Here is a 21,130-nt window from a genome sequence, read left to right on the forward strand (position 1 = left end):
TTCGAGCATTGTTTCAGTGATGGTAATGACAGGCCTTTCGCTCCTCTGCCTCTGCCACACATCTGATGTCTGCGGCCCCCTGATTTCCAAAGGCCGGGAAGCCATCAGTAATTAATAATCACACGCTTTGGGCCCCTCACATTTGACTGGCGGACTCTTTGTAGGGCCAGCCTCACAACCTCAGATCCACTTTCACCTACCTCCTCTCCCCCACTTTCATTACTGTGTCCATGTGCATCCAGCCTCACAACCTCAGATCCACTTTCACCTACCTCCTCTCCCCCACTTTCACTACTGTGTCCATGTGCATCCAGCCTCACAACCTCAGATCCACTTTCACCTACCTCCTCTCCCCCACTTTCACTGTGTCCATGTGCATCCAGCCTCGCATCCAGCCTCACAACCTCAGATCCACTTTCACCTACCACCTCTCCCCCACTTTCACTACTGTGTCCATGTGCATCCAGCCTCACAACCTCAGATCCACTTTCACCTACCACCTCTCCCCCACTTTCACTACTGTGTCCATGTGCATCCAGCCTCACAACCTCAGATCCACTTTCACCTACCTCCTCTCCCCCACTTTCACTATTGTGTCCATGTGCATCCAGCCTCACAACCTCAGATCCACTTTCACCTACCTCCTTTCCCCCACTTTCACTACTGTGTCCATGTGTATCCAGCCTCACAACCTCAGATCCACTTTCACCTACCTCCTCTCCCCCACTTTCATTACTGTGTCCATGTGCATCCAGCCTCACAACCTCAGATCCACTTTCACCTACCACCTCTCCCCCACTTTCACTACTTTGCTTCCATACTTTGCCTCTGTCGCAGCCTCCGGCTTGGTTCAGGTGTTTATCCGCCATTTGAGGGGCTCCTCTCCATTGAAGGGGGACTGTTATGGGCGCCAATTTTAACCAGCTCCCCCGTCACCCCCTATCTAAACCCGTTCACCTCCCGCTAATTGTGGAGAGATTGTGGAGCAAGTTGGGGGTTGGTGGGTGACTGGTTAAAATGGCCTCTACTGTGAGTGAGAACCAATCAAACAACACCCAAGAACTGTTTACACGCCACATTTGCTTTTGGAGCCACCCTATTGTTTGTTATTTTATTTTTCTTTGCCTTTTTTCCCCCTCAAAGCACACTTTTCAAAAACAACATTGTCTCAAAGTGCTTATGTAATAGCAAATCAGAACCAGATTGTGGACTTTGCTGGTCCAAACCCACCCAAGTGAAGCTCTGGGAAGAGGGTTATTTTCCCTTATCATGTGTCACAGGTGTCATGTGTTCGAAGATCAAGGTACTTTTTTGTTGTTGTAATTCAATCTTTTTTATTTTTAAAATGTCCCTTTTAGGGGGTGAATGACATACTAGGTGCATACAAAATAGTACAGATTATATTTCACCCCTATCCCCCTACCAACTACTGTCCTTCCCTCCAGGGGGCACACAAGAGTCCGAAAAAAAGCAATATCCAGTTAAATGTAAAACAATCCGGCTTAGGATATTGAGTACATACAAAGTAAAATTGCAATTATACAAAGAAGAAAAATCACATCAAGGAGAGCTTGTACTGGGAATAGTATGATCCTCCCAGATGCTACATCCTGCCGGTGAAGCTCCCCGCTGTCGGGTGAAAAGAAGCGGCTGGCAACTGCACATGTCTCAGAGGAAGCATGTGTCTCTACGGCTCTCCCCAGATCGGCAGAGGGTGGGGCAGCAGGGGGAATTGGTAAAGTACAATTGGGGAGAAAATGGGGGAATCAGAAACCCTCCCCCTGATAAGACACCCGATAATTTCCAGTTTTTGTATTTTAAAAATAAGTTCATAACAATCTATGTTCATAACCTGTGTGGAGACGATGGATGCTGAGACGATGCGTGAAATCCTGCTGTGCGAGGATCTGTCCCTCCGCATGCAGCACATCGTCATCCAGGCCACGGGGAGAGCCATGAGCACGGCCGTCCTCCAGGAGAGAGCATGCAGGCTGGCTCTCGCCACCATCAATGAGATACAGTAGAGACCGACTCTCCCATCTCCCCAACCGGGTTATTTGGCCCCTCCATGCCTTCCCTCCAAGAAATCTGCCAGGCGAAGAAAAAGGATGACGAGGCACTTCAGCTGTTCCTCCGCGCCAAATCCCCCCCAACCTGCCCAGCGCAAGTCCTTTGCCCAGGCCACCGCCTCCAAACCTCTGGACAAGCGCCAGGGCAAACAGGCCACCCAGGCTCCTGCTAGATGGCTCCCTCATCCCGAGAGCCCAAGCAGCAGCAGCAGCAGCCATGCAGGCTTCATCTTCTCCACCTAACTGGTCCCTGGAGAATCATACGCACGTGTTACCTTATGTACGTAAGATAACATAATAGGGCCCAGCACAAACTGGCTCAGATTCCTGCAAATCAGACATTATGTTCGATCCATCGTCCAGCTGGTTTTTGAGTTGTGAACAGTGGTTCTGTTACTCTCAGCTTTGAGGTCCACCATAGAAGTTTTCAGGTCAGTCACTGCAGCTTCCAGCCTAACAATTCTGTTACTGTGATCTGAAATCGCAGTCTCCATGTCAGTGAGACAGTCAGACTCGCTCGCCGTGAGTCGAATGGAGTCTAATGACTTCTCAATTAGAAAAAGAGTTCTTGATCCAGTTTGTCAGCTCTTCCGTGCTTGTGCAGTTCTTTCTCCTGTTCAGCTACTAGCACTTGAGAACATGACTGTTTCCGCCACCTTTGTCCCCATGGCCTGTTCGTCCAGAGACACTACTGTGTCCTCTTTTCTATTTCTAAGTTTAGATATTTTGGTTGACATATATATGGTCTCAGTTCATATTTGGTAGAAAGTTGAAAGCTTGATGTGTTGTAGTAGTGTTATGTTTGAGAGCTCTCCTCCCCAGTGTGTACTCTAGCACGCCATCAAACCGGAAGTCCAGCTGACAAACAGCAGTTGGAGTTGGGTGTTGGTGGTGGGTGACTGGTCAAAATGGCCTCTACTGTGAGTGAGAAGAACCAATCAAACAACACCCCAAGAACTGTTTACACACCACATTTGGCTTTGGAGCCACTTTATTGTTTGTTATTTTATATTTCTTTGCCTTTTTCCCCCCTCAAAGCAAACTTTTCAAAAACAATATTGTCTCAAAGCGCTTATGTAATAGTAAATCAGAACCAGATTGTAGCCTTTGCTGGTCCAAACACACCCAAGTGAAGCTCTGGGAGTAGGGTTCTTTTCCCTTAACATGTGATGCAGGTGTCATGCGTTCGAAGATCAAGGTACTTTTGATGTAGGCAAGAACATCTAGCAGAACAGGGACCCTGTAACCCCATGGTGGTCCATCTCTAATTTATAGTCTGGCAGATGTTCTCATGCCTAAACTGTCTAGCTGAGGGATGAATCAGCTGCAATGCTGCTTTTCATTTAGATCATCCAGTGATATGCTTACAAAGCCAATTCCAGAATAAATCCTAAACATGTGCCTGGTCTAATATAAGAGTGTTAAATCTGTGGCCAGCAGGGCGGGGATTGAGCATCCGCCAGGAGGTGAGCGGGTCAATGAGGCGCACCTGAACATAATTCACCTGTATGCTGCTTGTACTGCACAGTATATAGAGCTCAACAGTCACGTGACTTTTCGTGACATTCGATCGATACAGCCCCCCCCCCCCCCCCCCCCCGTTGTTATTTCTTGTTCTTGCTCAAACCGAATTATGGTCACTCACTATTCTGTATGTCACGGGTTGTCTTGGTTCCAGCCTTAAAACTCGTTATATACGGATTTTTCTAAATGTCTATGGAGAAAATGAATGGGGACCTTACTTCTGGGGCGGGAAACGTCCCGAAAAGTCACGTGACTGTTGCGCTCTATACAAGAGGTGCCAAAATTCTTTCCTATGAAGGGCGAAAAAAATGTATCAAAAATAAATGTTGATGTCATGTGAAATTACATTAAATTATATTATTTTATAGACAATTTACATTCTAAATCTAAAATAGGTCTTCTAGCTTATATGGTAAACGTACCATCAAGCTAGCTTTAAAAATGAACCCACCACAGCCTCTAAAAGACTAATATTGGCTCCGTTTTTTTACTCTCTTTCAAAACCATGGAGGGCCAATTGGTCAGCCATGGTATATATACTGTATGTGTGTGAGGGTTGGAGCAGGCTGGACTGAAGCAGGGAAACATGCCAGGCTGTGTGGGATACAACTACAGACTGGTAGATGAAGCTTCCTCCACAGAATACATCCTACACCTCTAAGAGACTGAAACTTGTCACATATACAAACCCATCGCCATTCTTTAAAGGGCCAGGTCAAAAAGTAAATCTGCAATACCAATATAATGGAACAACTCAGCTAATAATCATTCCTCCTATTATTCTTAAAAGGTTCACTTGCCACTATGAAAATACACAGACATTCTGAGTGTTTCAACTATGAGGTATCAAAAGCTGGGGAGATGGCCAGTAGTGAAACCAATGTCATTCAGACACTACGCAACACTTCCTTGATTGAGGCCATGTTGAACATGTGCTTTGCTCTGCATTATCCTGACACCTACTGGATGTCCAAAGTGTCTCACTTTCTCACTGAAATAATGACTATAGCTGTAAATGAAGCTACAGCACAGCTTGTAACAACAACCCTGAAACAGTCTCTGAAATGACCCACGTAGTAAATCTACAGTAAATACAGTCAACGGAGCAGGAGGGATGCTTACAAAAAAGGGGCAATCCACCATAGTCGAGTCATGCAGCTAAATCTGACTATTGGCTCCTGTCAAAATGTAACAATGGGAGAGTTCAATGTGGGGTTGCCCTGGTTAATAATAACAAAACAAATAATTATAGTAAAGATAGAACAGATTAACAAATTGTACAACTGCTTCCTTTGATGCAGAAAGGATATGAGACAAGGACTCCAGATTAATAGCAAAGCGATGCTTTACCAGAAGAGGAGATGAACACCAGACGAATATGAGTAAGAGCCAAGGCTGATGGACAGATGTTGTGCGTATGGTAGTATTGCGCAAGGGAGCTTTTCTTCAGCGATTGAGCACAGAGGGAAACATTTACTTAGTCAAAGACAGGAAGGAACAAACAGAGGCCAACCGTGCCATGATCTATCACAGACCCACCTATGACACTGCACAGTGTAACCTGACTCACAGGTACCCGAAGCCTGGCTCCCCAGAGAGAAAGCATCCAGCCTCGCCATCTAGGAAAGAACAGGCGGTGATCTCTAGATGTGAGAAAGTGCTTTAACAACAGTTAAGTCTGGACAAACTAATTGATAAGAAGGCGTGGGATGGGGGACACTGACGGTGAGCGGTGTTTGTCACAATGGTTCCCAACAAAAAAAACTTTGTGCCAGGATTGCACTACTTGCGGGATTGCACTACTTTGCGACATCTTCAAGTCAAATTAAACCAGGCAAGGGAAAGCCAGGAAATACATTTTATGGAAGGCATCATGAACAGGAAAAGGAGGTTATGATGAAATGTTCCCTGGTGTTAAAGTTTTAATAGTCAGGGGCAAATACTTCCAGTGACCAGTTTCACGAGTCTGATTCCTTTCAACTATCCACGTCTTTGATGTGGCAATTGTAAGCTATTAGATATTGCCTTAAATACCACTCAAAGATTTAACACTTTCAGTTTGCCCTTTACTGCCAAGAGGCTTTCAATACTTCTTCTTATAACCATCCTTGTTAATGTCTGTTAAAACAAACCACAATATAAGCCTGTGAAGTAAAGTAGATTCATCAAAAGACAAAAGGAATTTCCTCCAACTGGGTTAAGTTACCTCAGTTGACCTCTGAACCCCAATAACATATGCCTTGCTTCACAGTGCACATATTTAGCCAACTTACAGTAGTATCTAACACTCTATGCTCATCTCATGACAATGTCACATCCAAAATTCCAGAAAACATAATTGATAAGTCAAGGTGTGTGTTTTGTTCAATACAAAGGGGAGCGTCCAGTGTGTCAATTTCATCTATCCATGAGATGCTTTTGCTATTAAATTGGGATTTATTTTTTCCAGCTCAAAATGAGCTGGGGTAAATCTGCAGCTGAGCAAACGAGTTGATCAGTGACTACATGGCACCACCCAGAGGACGTATGAGTGAACTTTATGGGCTGAAGCTGGTGCCACAGATAACTGAATTTTAATTTAAAAAAGATATTGTGACACTGGACTGACACTGAGTTTGAAGAAGGGCTGCAGAATATTCAAATGTTTGAAAAAAATCATTATGTATGTATGTCTGTTGGGCCTATCTATTGTACTCATCTGCAGAATGAACAAGCCATGATTTCAATTGCAATTTCACATTCAAATCCTTTCAGGTTGTAGCAACATCCAGGCATTTGCGAAGAGCGGTAGATTGCAAGTATATCCTTATCAAATTGGCTCCAACCAATCAGGAAAGAGTGCTATGATGTATGATGCCCTTTCTGTTGCTGAGGATGTGTCATAGGACCGTCTCTCAAATTCTCTCTCAATTCTTATAGAAACAAATTGACTTCCTTATGACACATTTCAAAACACCAAAAGAACAAGGAAAAGGGGTGGACAATATTACTAGAAATATCTACCAATATATGAGTATCAAGTAGTTTTTTATATCTGATTTAATAGGGACAATGCAAGTTAACAAAGTAACATTTCACTCATTACAAACAAGTTAATGTAACTGACGTTTTGCATACAGAGAGATTATAGCTATTGCTAGTTTCCAACTCATGTCCCTAGCTAGGCTTTTAGTACGATAGAAAAGATAAAAGGAGTATAGTACAGTAGCCTACCTACCTAATAGTACTGTATGTCATACTGTATGACCACACTTTACCTACAGAACAGCTGATGAAGGCCTTAATGACTGAAATAAATGCATAACATGTTTTTAACTATGACTAACGTAGCCATAAAGTAATAAAGGCTTTTGAATGTATCACCCTCTTTGAGTGTCTCAGATGTTTTCGATAACTCTCAGCTTCAATTCTCCATGGAAGGCTCCAGATGTCAAACAGGTTAGTCCAGAACTGTGTGAAGTTGAATATTGGACCGTTCTTCAAGAAAGAAATCCTCCAGTTCTTTACTAAATAGATGAAGATGTGGAAATGTACTTCACACTCTGCTCTCCTTCATGCACAACCTCCAATCAAGATTCAGTGATGAATACATCTGGTGATTTGGGAGGCCATGGAAGGCTTGATCCTGGTGGTCATGAAGCCACAGATGAATTTGTCCAGCAGTGTGTGTGGAGTAATTAATCATCATTGAAGAAGCGAACATCATTAGGGTGCACCTGGGCCTGTAAAATGGTCTCATATAACTTGGCCAACCATGCAGACCAATCAGATTGAATAGCTCCCACCAGATGGCTGTCAATACCATGCCAATCATTCAATAGCTGGCAACGCACACTGTGGCGTGAAGGTATCGTTTGACTTTCTCCAAATATAGTTATATCATCTTTGTGCGTTGGTTAAGTTAGGATCCAGTAAAAGCAGTTTAGAAATGGCATCTAGGGCCATAATAATCAGTTTAATTTTTAGTTTTTTCTTCAAATTCAGTTTTTTCCATTAGGGGTTAGGATCGATATCAATATTGAAATCATATGGCATCCCTTCAAATAATACAAGCTTTATGAAGCTCTTAATGTAGGCTACAGTTTTGCTGACACTCACAGTGGTGCCGATTCAATTCTGTGTTATTTTGAGGCAGTAGCTTGTTGATATTTAACAACTATTCTGTTCAGTGTCAATGGAACCATATTGAGTTGCGTTGATTTGACTTGCAAGTTGCGACCACTGTTCCTCATTACAGCGGGAGTTTGTGCTTTGATCAGACATTTGTCATTAGAGCACCTACCTGAATGACCTGCCTGAGAAAATTAGGCTAGCAAAGTCAGCGTCTTAAATCACTTTAAGACACACTTTTATAGATTTGCTTCTAAGAAATTACCGTAAAATTCCGGACTATAAGCCGCGGCTTTTTTCCCGTTTTTTGGCCTTTTTTGGCCCCTGCGGCTTATATAACGGTGCGGCTTATCTATGGATTTTTTCAAAAAAAAAAAAAAAAAATCTCTCTTTTTTAGCACTCTTTCTAACTATAAATCCACTTCTGTTTTAATTTCCTCTCTTGCCCTCTTTTAACAACATAACATAACATAACATAACACAACACAGGTAAGCAGAAAGAAAAAGACGAAGCAATCACCGCCATGAATGAGGAAATGACTCACCTGCTGGAGGCTGGAGATACACGGCTTGGGCTAAACTTTTACTCCGTGAAACACTATCGATTAAGTCCGACATCGCTCAGAGGTTTGAGCAGCTTGAAAACAAGTTTGAAAACGTGCAGAAGTCCATCCACTCAATCGCTAAAGAAAATAAGGCAATCGTGAACAGAGTTTCTAATGCGGAAAAGCGCATCAGCGCACTGGAGGACAAAAACAACACAGTGAGTCCGAAAGTGGATAAAATGCAAAAACAAATCGAAACCCTGCACACGCAGGTTGATGACTTAATCAGCAGGAGTAAAATAAATAACATTCGCCTGATCAATGTAAAAGAGGGAGCTGAGATTGGTGACATGGACGCTTTCGTGGCAAAATCCTGTGTTACATCCTGGACCTGAAGGAAGGCGAGAAACCACCAGAGGTGGACAGGGCACACCGGGCGCCTCGGCCACGTCCAGACCCCGGCCTGCCACCGAGGGCCATCTTCATCTGCCTACTCCGCTGGCCCGACCGTCAACTCATCCTCCAGGGTGCGGGGAAGAAGCCCCTCACCTGGGAGGGTACGCGCTTTTTCGTCCGGCAGGACCTCTCCGCGTTGGTGCAACAGAAACGCGCAACATACAACAGCATCATCGAAAAGGTTAAAGTCAATGGATATCGCTTTGGCATACTGTACCCAGCGAGACTCGTCATAACCATTGATGGACAGCGGCGGAACAAGAGCTCAAAGTGAAACTGCCGAATATCTTTTGAGTTGGACTGGTCAATAGTACTGTGAGTAACTAAAATAAAAAAATAAAAAACGGAATTCTCTCTTCTTTAGCACTCTTTCTAACTATAAATCCACTTCTGTTTTAATTTCCTCTCTTGCCCTCTTTTCACCACACCGCGGACACTGTGTGCACTGTAAAAAAAAACAAAAAATACCATTAAAACACCCGCGGCTTATAGTCCGGTGCGGCTTATATAAGAAAAAAATAGTCAACTTTGAAGGTGCGGCTTATACACCGGTGCGCCTTATAGTCCGGAATTTACGGTACCTTGTTTTTAATCTTGTGTTGTTGTTAAATTGTGCCTTCACACAGCTCCAGCAGCATAAGGACCAGTGCACTGCTCCCTTAGGCCAACGATAGATGGCGCCATTTAGCCTAGACTTTCTTCAAATCAGCTGCACATTCACATCACACATAGCACTTGTCCACAGCACAAGCCTCTCCTCATTTCCAGAGCATTGATCACATCTAAAGTATCTTAGTAAAGGAGTGCTGAACTTCGATGAGACCAGTCCACGGCGTTTAGATGGTCATGTGACCTAAGAAGTGATTCTATAAGCTTAGGAAAGCAAAAGAGAACATTACTGTAGTGTTGTGTGATCTCAGTTGATCTACTGTAAATGTTTTGCTCTCCTTGAAAAAACAATGCCTTGACATCTTATCTCGAGAATTGGTTTGTTTACTCTAGACAAACTGGGAGAGAAAAAGTTTGATATTACACTTGTCCTTCAGTTTTTTCTTAAAAAAGCATTAGTACTAAATTATCTGAAACCAAGAAGCACCAAGTTGCCATATGAAAACTAGTGCAACTAAAATTTAAAATGTGAAGAATTTCATTTAGGAAGTTTACCCCTTGGGTGAAGGGGAATTGTCTTTGAGTAGGGCAGGAATGTAACCTGGTTTTATATATCTACATACACCTTTTCAATGAATGACTACACAGACCTGTAAACATTACATGAAGTTACCTGAACCATGAATGCACCAAACAATGATTAAGCAAGGCAGATATCAGTGCAGACCAGCCTTTGGAAATGTAAACCTGTCAGTGTAGGGATATTTTTAACCCTGAATTAGAAATGACAGGGAAATGTTCTTGTTGCATTGCATCATTCGTCCAAATGCACTTAACAGTATTAAATGTGGGTCACAACCAGTGAACCAGGCATGTTGATACAAGCATGTCTGCATAGAGCCCAGATCACTTTTGGTCACCACATCCTCTACAGCAGGCCAAAAATATCTGCATTCATTCAGATATTTGGAAGAGAGGAAATCCCTGTTTATGGTATTGTGTCTCTCTCGTCACTCATATCAAAGAGGATTACATCTGGGGCGGAAGACTAGAGGCCTCGTTGGGCACTGCAACTGTGTTGTGACAAAGTTCCTACCATTACTTTCAGTTACTAGGGCTGGCCTGAAAACCATTTTTTGGGCTCCGGATCCGGATATTTGGTGGTAATCAACAGCGAATATTCACGGCATAGCGCTGCAACATGTCTTTTCGGTTTATTTTGTTTCCCGTGGTCCTCAATCTCTCTGACAAAAGATTTCCTCCACATTCTAGAATCTTCACTCGTTCTGAGTCTGACCAGCCCACTGCTACTGATGTCCCCGAGGTCTGACCAGCACCCACTGCTAGTGATGTCCCCGAGGTCTGACCAGCATCCACTGCTACTGATGTCCCCGAGGTCTGACCAGCACCCACTGCTACTGACGTCCCCGAGGTCTGACCAACCCACTGCTACTGATGTCCCCGAGGTCTGACCAACCCACTGCTACTGATGTCCCCGAGGTCTGACCAACCCACTGCTACTGATGTCCCCGAGGTCTGACCAACCCACTGCTACTGATGTCCCCGAGGTCTGACCAACCCACTGCTACTGATGTCCCCGAGGTCTGACCAGCCCACTGCTACTGATGTCCCCGAGGTCTGACCAACCCACTGCTACTGATGTCCCCGATGTCTGACCAGCACCCACTGCTACTGATGTCCCCGAGGTCCGACCAGCCCACTGCTACTGATGTCCCCGAGGTCTGACCAACCCACTGCTACTGATGTCCCCGAGGTCTGACCAGCACCCTGCTACTGACGTCCCCGAGGTCTGACCAGCACCCACTGCTACTGATGTCCCCGAGGTCTGACCAGCACCCACTGCTACTGATGTCCCCGAGGTCTGACCAACCCACTGCTACTGATGTCCCCGAGGTCTGACCAGCCCACTGCTACTGATGTCCCCGAGGTCTGACCAACCCACTGCTACTGATGTCCCCGAGGTCTGACCAGCACCCACTGCTACTGATGTCCCCGAGGTCCGACCAGCCCACTGCTACTGATGTCCCCGAGGTCTGACCAACCCACTGCTACTGACGTCCCCGAGGTCTGACCAGCACCCACTGCTACTGATGTCCCCGAGGTCTGACCAACCCACTGCTACTGATGTCCCCGAGGTCTGACCAACCCACTGCTACTGATGTCCCCGAGGTCTGACCAACCCACTGCTACTGATGTCCCCGAGGTCTGACCAGCACCCACTGCTACTGATGTCCCCGAGGTCTGACCAGCCCACTGCTACTGATGTCCCCGAGGTCTGACCAACCCACTGCTACTGACGTCCCCGGGGTCCTATAGCGGCAGTCTACAAGTGCCTACATTTAACCAGGAAAATCAAAAAATAAATGAATATTCGAATCCCAAAATAGAAAACCAACCCAACGAATATCCAAAATATTCGGGTCGAGAACCACATTTTACCAAGCAACAGCGGATTCTGGGGTTCAAAAGTCTAAAAAAAATATTGTTTATCACCAAGAAATGTGGCCTCATTTTGTTCTGGCAGTATAGTATTAGTAGCTGATTTCATTGCTTGTGAACAAATAGGATGGCTATTTTGAATATGCTGCTGAAAAACAGAGCTGTCAGAAATAGTAATGAGAGCATGATCTGCACAGACTCCATTGACATAATTAGGAATCCCTCTGAGAATGCATTGACTGTGTTCTGATAGTCATTTGTACAATGAAACATAACATTAGTTAGAGAACTGCCCGACAATATTCACCGACTATGTTCTGCAATTGAGCCCACTGATCATAATGAAGATAGCCTTGATTGGCAGATTTAGTGATTGCCACAGACTTACATCTAGGATTTAATTGTAGTTAGTGGACACAAACTTTTTCCAGCCAACCTCCTCATTAGCATTCTTGTTCCAAATACTTGCTCATTCACAAAGGTTTTGTGCTGCCTGTCAGACACTGGAAAGCATGTTAGTGAAGGACATCAACCATAACTCACTGTGGCTATAATGTAGCACCTGGTATTATCCTGTCTGCGCCAGCACGAACTGAATAGACATTCTGAAATGTAGCCATTCTGAAATGTAGCCTTTCTCTAAGTAAGAAGGGAAAACCCAAGCCCTCTTCCTCTATCCATTTTTTATACATTAGGGCATCACAACAACAACGGCGTCGTCGTCGTCGTCGTCGTCGTCGTCGTCGTCGTCGTCGTAATCGTAGTAGTAGTAGTAGTAGTAGTACCGGTATATTAGGTTCATGGCTGAGTGCCTTAATCAGACTTTACTGAGAGAGAGAAACGTAAGTGTGGCTAATATGTTTTTAGATTTTCCTGTTGGTATGTAAAGGTAGCCTATTTTCCTTGGTTTTCTCTTCATGTTTTTGTATTCAGAGCCCAGTCCAATGAGCACCTTCCAACTAGTTTACTTCTTTTCTACTTAAGCAGCGCTCTAAACATTGTGCCATTCACAAAGGATTTAATGTTGCAATCCTGTGTGCCATAATCCAGAGTGTGCATTCATACAGAAGCCCAATTCAGATGTCAAAAGAGTCATGTAGTAATAATGCACAAATAACTACAGAGGACTTCAGGCTACAGGAGCATCATACAGGCAAGCCATTCTAGCCACTAATATACTGTAGATGTGACAGGGTTGATTTGTGTTCATCACAGAGCCACCGCCTTCAACACCTGCTGTAACGTCACCAACACCACGCTCCCTGTACCTATGCTTAGGCTTATCCCAAGGTCCTAGCACTACTCCATTTCTGAACTCTATATTGATTTCAGCAACAATAAGCTAATGGAACATGTGATTCTGCTGGCTTGAGACAGACTGCTCAGCAAACCAAATTATATCAGCAAACAATTATACCAAGATATGAGAACAGTGTACTGTATCACAACAACTGACTCCAGCGATTATGTCTGCTCCATACATTTCCATATATAGAACTGGAAAATCAAAATACAAGTCGATCATTATTTGATTAGATTGAATGAGACATTTTGCAGATACCTCCTCTGCCGAAGAAAACGACCAGCCTGTGGAGAAACACACTTGTAATTCCTGTCAGAAAGATTAGCCTCGCTAGGTAAGTCAGCTAGTAATTCTGTGCAGTTAATCCAAAACCTAAATTGAGTCAAGCAACAACAAGTGAATCCCATCTATTCTACCACCTTATAAAAGGTCCATACTGAGCAAAGCATATTAACTAAGATCATAATTAATGCACAACAACTTCCTTACTTACTATCAATAAGCACTGATTAGGAGGTTATTAAGGGAAAACTCTTAATTAATGGCCTAGTAGTAGTAAAATATAATCGTGTAGAATAAGGCATTAATAAGTGCTTTATAATGAGTAATAAACAGCCCATATGCTACTAATATGCATGCTAATAAGGAACTAGTTTGTGGTTAATATGTGTATAGTCTTACCAAAAACGTTTCTTAGAATATTTTGAGTGGAATTGAATGTTGCTTTTGCAATCTATCCTGTTTTGCTGGCTCAACCAAATGTAAAAATGCTGGAACAAATAAAAGACTGGTCAGGATCTTAAGAGGGGCAGGACGGGTACTGATGAAATCCAATCGGATTAATAAATCGGATTGCAGTGCCTGACATCACCAGTAGGGGTGGGGGGAAAAATCGATATACCATAGTATCGCGATATTTTGTCTGACGATATTGTATCGATATTCAAATATAAAAATATAAAAATTTGCAGGCCATGCCAGGCCACCGGGCATCTGCCCGAAGCGCCCGATGTTGCAGTCCGCGCCTGCAGTGGCGTATTGAGTCCAGAGAAGCTTAATAATGTAGCCTACATGTGGGGCAAAAACAAACCAAAACAAAAAAACACTGCATGTTTTACTTCCGGTGAGGTCAAGGAAAAGGTAGGAAAAGGAGTTAGACAATATATTGAAATATCGCAATATTCAATATATCGCAATATTCAATATATCGCAATATCGGCGATATCGCAATATCGCAATACTATCGTATCGTGACTGAAGTATCGTTTTAGTATCGTATCGTGGGCATCTGGTGATTCCCACACCTAATCACCAGACCAATTCTCAAAAGCGAATAAGTCTGGAATCTCTCAGGCAGGCAGACAAGCAGTCTGCAACTAAACGCCAGGCACTCTATGCTTGGTAACCATGGAGACGTTTATAAAGTTAGCTTAGCATAGTATTTTTACCAGCCGTGACAGTGTTGGCTGGTGTGTGTGTGTGTGTGTGTGTGTGTGTGTGTGTGTGTGTGTGTGTGTGTGTGTGGAGGCCGGGGCAAGCTTCAAAGAGGAAGCTCCTCAGGCAAATTCATTAATTCATTGGATTTATATTGCACTTTCCAAGGCACCAAAAGTGCTTTATCTCTGTGTGTGTGTGTGTGTGTGTGTGTGTGTGTGTGCGTGTGTGTGTGTGTGTGCGTGCATGCGTGCGTGCGTGTCAGAAAATGATCACCCTGCCTTTGCTTCCCTGCTGAGTGTCCTGTGGAGAATCTATGATGTTCCCCACTGAGCCGTGGGGCTTTGCTACACCAAAATGTAACCACCCTCTCTAAAAAAAACAATCACATAAACCAAACACTGCTCTCACACATTGATGCACTATTGCACTGTAAACAGGGATGGAGTAGAGTAATGTACTCCATCTTGAGGGGCATGGTTAGTGCATAAGTCCATAATATGTACAACTAGACAGGATGTGGTCATGAAAAGAATCTTCTTCCAGTTCCTGCTATATACATGGTATACAAAGGCCTGATTTGGCTTCACACTGCTCTCTCAGGCAATACATCTCCAACAGGAAGTTATTCTTTGCCGTTTCCCAAACAACAAGGGGCACATTCCTCCCCTGCATGTCCGACCTTGACGCAATGAAACAAATGGGTTTGCAAGGACGGGCTTCCGGGTGTTCTAGGAAACCTGACTAGGTAGTGGGTGGGACTTCCCTCAATCATCATGGCAGCAGGTCCTATGGCTATTTTGAAGTGTGGGATATTCATGTCCCCGGATGGGGGCAATGACTGCTCCCATCCTGCCTTTCAAAAGGACGGAAGCAGGTTGAGTCTGTGTGCTGCTCACATACTGGGAGAACAACTTATTTATGGTGCAAACACTTTTATATTACATAACGGAGTAGTATAAACAAAGCTACTGTATTTCTCTTTCAGACTTACCATCTGAGCTGATAAAATAATCTACATCTACCATGAGCATGGAATTAATGGTCTATCTGTCCTCAGATTAGTTTTAGACAGGGGTGCTCCGATCAGGATTTTTGCGGCCGATCACTGATCACCGATCGCTGAAATCACTATTGATTTAAAAGTCAATACAGTGATGTGAAATGTCGGGTGCACAGCCAGCGTGGATCTATAAATAGTAGGAAATAATTTGCGTGGATGGTTCATGCATACACGCGGATTAGGATGGAATCAATTAGAAACTCATCTGTAGTGTGTACATGTATACGTACTGTATGGCGCGTGTCTGCATCTAGCATGGACAAAAACAGTGGGGCAGAGACAGAGCAAGAGTGTGTGTGTGTGTGTGTGCGTGCGTGCGTGCGTGTGTGTGTGTGTGCGTGCGTGCGTGCGTGTGTGTGTGTGTGTCTATGCTGACAGAGGGAGGGAAAGAGGAGTGAAGTCATTTTAGGTGCATAGTTAATCGTCTCGCGTGCATCTGATCGGCTGCTTTGATCGCCCATTTTGAGAACTCTGATCAAAGCCGATGGAGCCAATACCGGCTGATTGATATCGGCGCCCAATCAATCAGAGCATCCCTAGTTTTAGATATTGTGTGCTCAACTACTACACATTTTCAAAGAAAAATAAAGAAAATGTGTTATGTTGAGCCCATGTAAAATTTGTTTAGCTGCCTGTACTGTATGTGGCAATTACTGTTTGTCAAGCTATATTGTAAGAATTTCAAAGTAAAATTATGAGAAAGATGAGTGGATTCATTGTATCCTCTTTTCCAACCCAAGAGGGAGCTACAAATAACTCTACCTGAAAAACAGGATGACATTTTTTGTCAAACACTTCACACAGTTGGCATTAGGCTCTCCTCACAACACTGGTATTAGTTTTGAGTGTCAATGACTTGTTTTAGAATGACAGATACAGTAGGATAGGTCTATTCAGAGTTCATGCTGGTCCTACTTTAAATCATAATGCAGCTTACAAATCAAGAGTTTGTAATAAGATAATGTAATAAGAATACTGACAAAAAATTCAAGATACTTAAAGTCCCTGGAAACCAGAAATATTTTTTTATTATTTAGCATTTTGAGTTCATCACATCACAGGAACCTATGTTAATAAGCCACCAGCCAAATTTGAATGATGATGAACGTCGCAAAGTATATAAATTTAGGTTTGACAGTCATGGCAAAAGTCATGAGAATCAATTAGATTTTAGACTGTCTTTTCTCCCGCGGACTGTGTGGGCGTGTCCCGTCTGCAGCAGGTCTCCTCCGAGAGAGAGAGAGAGAGAGAAATGGAGAGATAGAGAGGAGAGAGAGAGAAGGAAAGAGAGATGGAGTGTGTGTGTGTGTGTGTGTTCGCTCGTTGCTCCTCGGCGCATAGCCTACTGACAGAGAGGAAGAGATCTCTGCCTCTGCGAGTGCATAGCGCTACTGTGTGTGTGTGCGCGTGCGTGCGTGTGTGTGTGTGATTCGATTAAATCTTATGACGTGATAAGATCATGCATTTTAGCACCGTGCGCACCGCTCTCTTCAATGAGGAAGTGGAAATCCAGACCTTGTAGAAAAGTGGCGATTTTGGGGGTTAGGGTTGAAACTAATGTCAACTACTTTCTGAGGCACACAATTACTACTCACATAAGACCCTAAATGTAATAGTTAGAAGGTTTTTGTGGATTTTGGTTTCCAGGGACTTTAATCATTAGTCAATATTATTACATTAGTAAAAAAAAATATGTTACACCCTTTAAGAAGTAATAATGGCCAATTAATGCAATTTCTATACATAATAACATAAAATATAGGCTTTAAATAATAATACCTCATCAAAAAATGAATTACAGTTAGTGATAGACCGATTAATCAGTCAGCCGACTGCTTTCATCATGCAGATGGCAAAGAAGGTTTTACGTTATTTTTGAAAGATGTATTACCATCATGCTATTACGCATAGCAGGGCTCACAACAGAAATTAAAGTTCACTCACTGTTGAACTTAAAAGTACATCCACATGGTCAATCATTTGTGTGTGGCTACTTTCCATAATCACCAAGGAGTCTTTTTGAACTTTGAAGCCATTTGGCAACATCCAACAGTGATCTATTCAAAACCAATCAGGATAACAGCGCAGTGACGACCTGACTGGTGAAAGACTCACCTGTTATTAAGCTGCACGTGTGCATTTAGGTTTTAAGTGTTATCTAAAAAGCAATTACATGCTCGTTCCAGTTCAAGTGTTGGATGAAGCTATTCAACAATGCAAGCCTGTTGTTATGCTTCTGCCAAATCCCCCAAAGACATTAAAGTCCCTGGAAAGTGGAAACAAAACATAAATGTGTTTTGAGTTTGTCATACCAAAGAAAATGTTATTAACTAAATCCCTCCTCCCCTCCTCCCAGAACCTCTCACTCTGCATTGATGGACATACAGTCACCCCCTCCCCTCTGGTCAGAAATCTCGGCGTCATCTTGGATCCCACACTCTCCTTCAAGTCACACAACAACATCACCAAAACATCCTTCTTTCACCTCCGAAACATTGCACGACTCCGCCCCACTCTCTCCCCCTCAGCCGCCGAAATACTCATCCACGCCTTCATCACCTCCAGACTAGATTACTGCAACAGCATCCTCTATGGCCTCCCTTCCACTGTCCTCCGTAAACTGCAATATGTCCAAAACTCAGCTGCCCGATTAGTCACCCACTCCCGCTCCAGAGAACACATCACACCCATCCTCCAACATCTCCACTGGCTCCCCATTCAACACCGCATCCACTTCAAAATCCTGCTCATCACCTACAAAGCCCTCAATAATCTGGCCACCTCTTACCTAACAGATCTCCTCCAGCGCCACTCCCCCACCCGCCGTCTCCGCTCTGCTGATGCCAACCTCCTCACCCCCATCACCAAAACCAAGCACCGCACCACGGGGGACAGAGCCTTTGCCATCGCTGCCCCAACCTTCTGGAACTCTCTGCCCCTCAATATCAGAAACTCTGACTCACTCACCTCCTTCAAAACCCAACTCAAATCCCACCTCTTCAAAACAGCCTACAATATCTGACTTCTACCTCTAACCACCATTCCATCTCTGCAATCTATTGATTTGTATTTGTTTTCGTTCTTGTTATTTAGTTTTGTTTACTGTATCACTTTCTATGTATTGTAAAGCGTCTTTGAGTTCCCCAGAAAAGCGCTATATAAAACTTATGTATTATTATTATTATTATTATTATTATTATTATAACTAACCGCCCAGTCAAATTTGAACTGAATTGAATGTCGCCAAGTATATAAAATGAGGAGCAGCAATGATCTATGGCATAGATAATTGCTGCTCCTCATTTGATAGACTTTTTAGTACCTTGGGTGTTGGTGAAATGACGCTCCTGTAAGAAAAGAGACTGTGGGACTGAACGACGTGGCACGAGCCTCGGGGTCAAGGCCAACCAGCGGTTGGCGGAGGAGCCATTTTCCACTCCATTGGTAGCATAATGAGGCGACCATGGAGTGCCTAATGCACTCATTTAAACTCCTCGCGGTTACGGCACCTTGCCAAGACACGGTCCACAGAGCAGTAGCCATGGCACCCACAGCTCATAGTCGCTCATGTTACTAATGTCCCATGATGCACTTGTTGCTCCAGGCCAGAACTTAGTGTCTCAGAAACTGATGGCACTGATGTGACCACGTAGTGAGGAGGAAGAAAGTCTGGAGAAACTCTCCACCACTATATGAGCCACAACAAATTAGCCTACACACAGACCACCAACCATTTGCTTACAGCCAAATATCTAACTGCAATCTTACACAAAATAAATAAATTATAATACTATACATGTATAATATATACACACATACTCTGTGTGTCTGTGTGTGTGTGTGTGTGTGTGTGTGTGTAATGTCTATGATGTCATAGGATAGTGGATGTTGATTGTGCTCGTGTGGGTCGCCACTCACCGCCCCCCGTTGATTGCATGCTCGTGTGGGTGCCGACCTCAGCAGGGAAGGATTTATGACATCACTGATGATGTCACAATGACATCACTGCTGTCTATGACATCATTGATTATGTCACAACGTCTATGACATCATTGATTATGTCACAACGTCTATGACATCACTGATGATGTCACCATGTCTATGCTATGATAGGAATGTAGAGTGTAGGTCAGCAGGGAAGGATTTATGACATCACTGATGATGTCACTGATGATAGTGACTTCTATCATACACCGCCCTAGTAAGAGAGTAGTGTAAGAGTGGCGTTGGACCGGTGAAGGATCAGGCTGATGGAGAGCGCGTGTTGGATTCCGGTGTCCTGCTGCAGGCCTTGGGTGTTCACTCTGCACGCCCTGCTCTGGGGCCTGATGTCCCTCAGAGTGTTTGGAGTCGCTCTGAGGAGTGAGGAGAAAACACCAGCTGGCCAGATACTCGTCGCACCCTGCTGGCTGGGGGAGGAGTTTGTGGTCACGGTGGAGTGCACTCACTGCAGCGCCTTCCAGGCTAAGGCCTGGGCAGCCTGTCGACAGACTGGTTACATTGAGAGAGTCAACTGCACCAAGTCCAACAGAGACGAGTACAAGAGCTGTCTCTCCACAGTGATGGAGGAGCATCTGTTCTGGAAGTTCGAGGCGGCCATGTTGGCTCTGAGTGTGCTGTTCGCCCTGGTGGTCATCGCCCGCCAGCGCTCCCTCGACCGCCTGGCCTCCGAGAAGGTCCGCCGGCTAATCGAGTCCATCTAAAATGAGGTCCGGAACCAGAACCACAACTGTGACTGTCTCTGGTATTTAGTCTGACTTAGCATTTCACTACATGTGGAGTTTAGAGTAAGCTGACTGGTCGACAACGTTCCCGACACCAAAAGAGAAATGTTGGGGATACAAAAACACTCCTCCTACACAGGATATAATAATAGGAATATACGCTCAATCGCTCGTTTGCATTGACTTTGTATGTAAACTCGATGCCAGCAAAAAACAAATAGGTCGGTGTGAACGCACCTTCAGTGAATGGAAGCGAAAAATATATATTACATTAGTTATTGCATTATGAGATCACATAGAATAGCCTAAATGTGTGTGATTTGGTTAACGATAGTTCAGAGATACAGTAGTTTTGTGGAATTTTACTGTTTTTCCCACTTTCCCAGAGTCTGAAACAAATAAATTCCTTCAGACAGAGCTTTTATGTATTTGATGTAGTCTGCAGTCAAACAGGAATATCAGGCTACCTTGGCTAAATTGTTGAGTGTCTATGGGGTCAAAGATCGTAATCATGATCCCATAGGCAAGCAGGAATTGAGCGAGAGGGGGGGGGTGTTTCCCAAGCATTGTCTGGGGGGAGGCCCACAGTCTCAGACTTTGAAAACCCCTTACATACAAAACACTGTCAGCATCCTGAGTGGCAGGTGCAAGCGGGTCTTTGGACAGCCAGACCCAGAGAGAGACTGACGCCCAACAGCTTGACATTAAAACACAAACACAACGCGCGTACACACACACACACACACCCACACACACACACACACACACACACACACACACACAAAAGAATATTTGTCAGGGGGCAGTACACTTCCCCACAATCAATCTTTGGT

The 21,130-nt window shown here is 44.1% G+C and overlaps 1 protein-coding gene and 1 pseudogene across 3 annotated transcripts in view; one reads left to right on the forward strand and one right to left on the reverse strand.

The window, feature by feature from the left end:
* Positions 1-21,130, reverse strand: part of arl15a (ADP-ribosylation factor-like 15a) — a 157,360-nt gene that overhangs the window by 120,602 nt on the left and 15,628 nt on the right. The window lies entirely within an intron of this gene.
* LOC310783591 (protein JTB pseudogene) lies at positions 19,824-20,276 on the forward strand (annotated as a pseudogene). Its single transcript has one exon. The product of its transcript is annotated as a protein JTB pseudogene (transcript).

This window comes from Poromitra crassiceps (genome assembly GCF_964638095.1).
Source record: "Poromitra crassiceps genome assembly, chromosome: 10".
Taxonomy (NCBI): Eukaryota; Metazoa; Chordata; class Actinopteri; order Beryciformes; family Melamphaidae; genus Poromitra; species Poromitra crassiceps.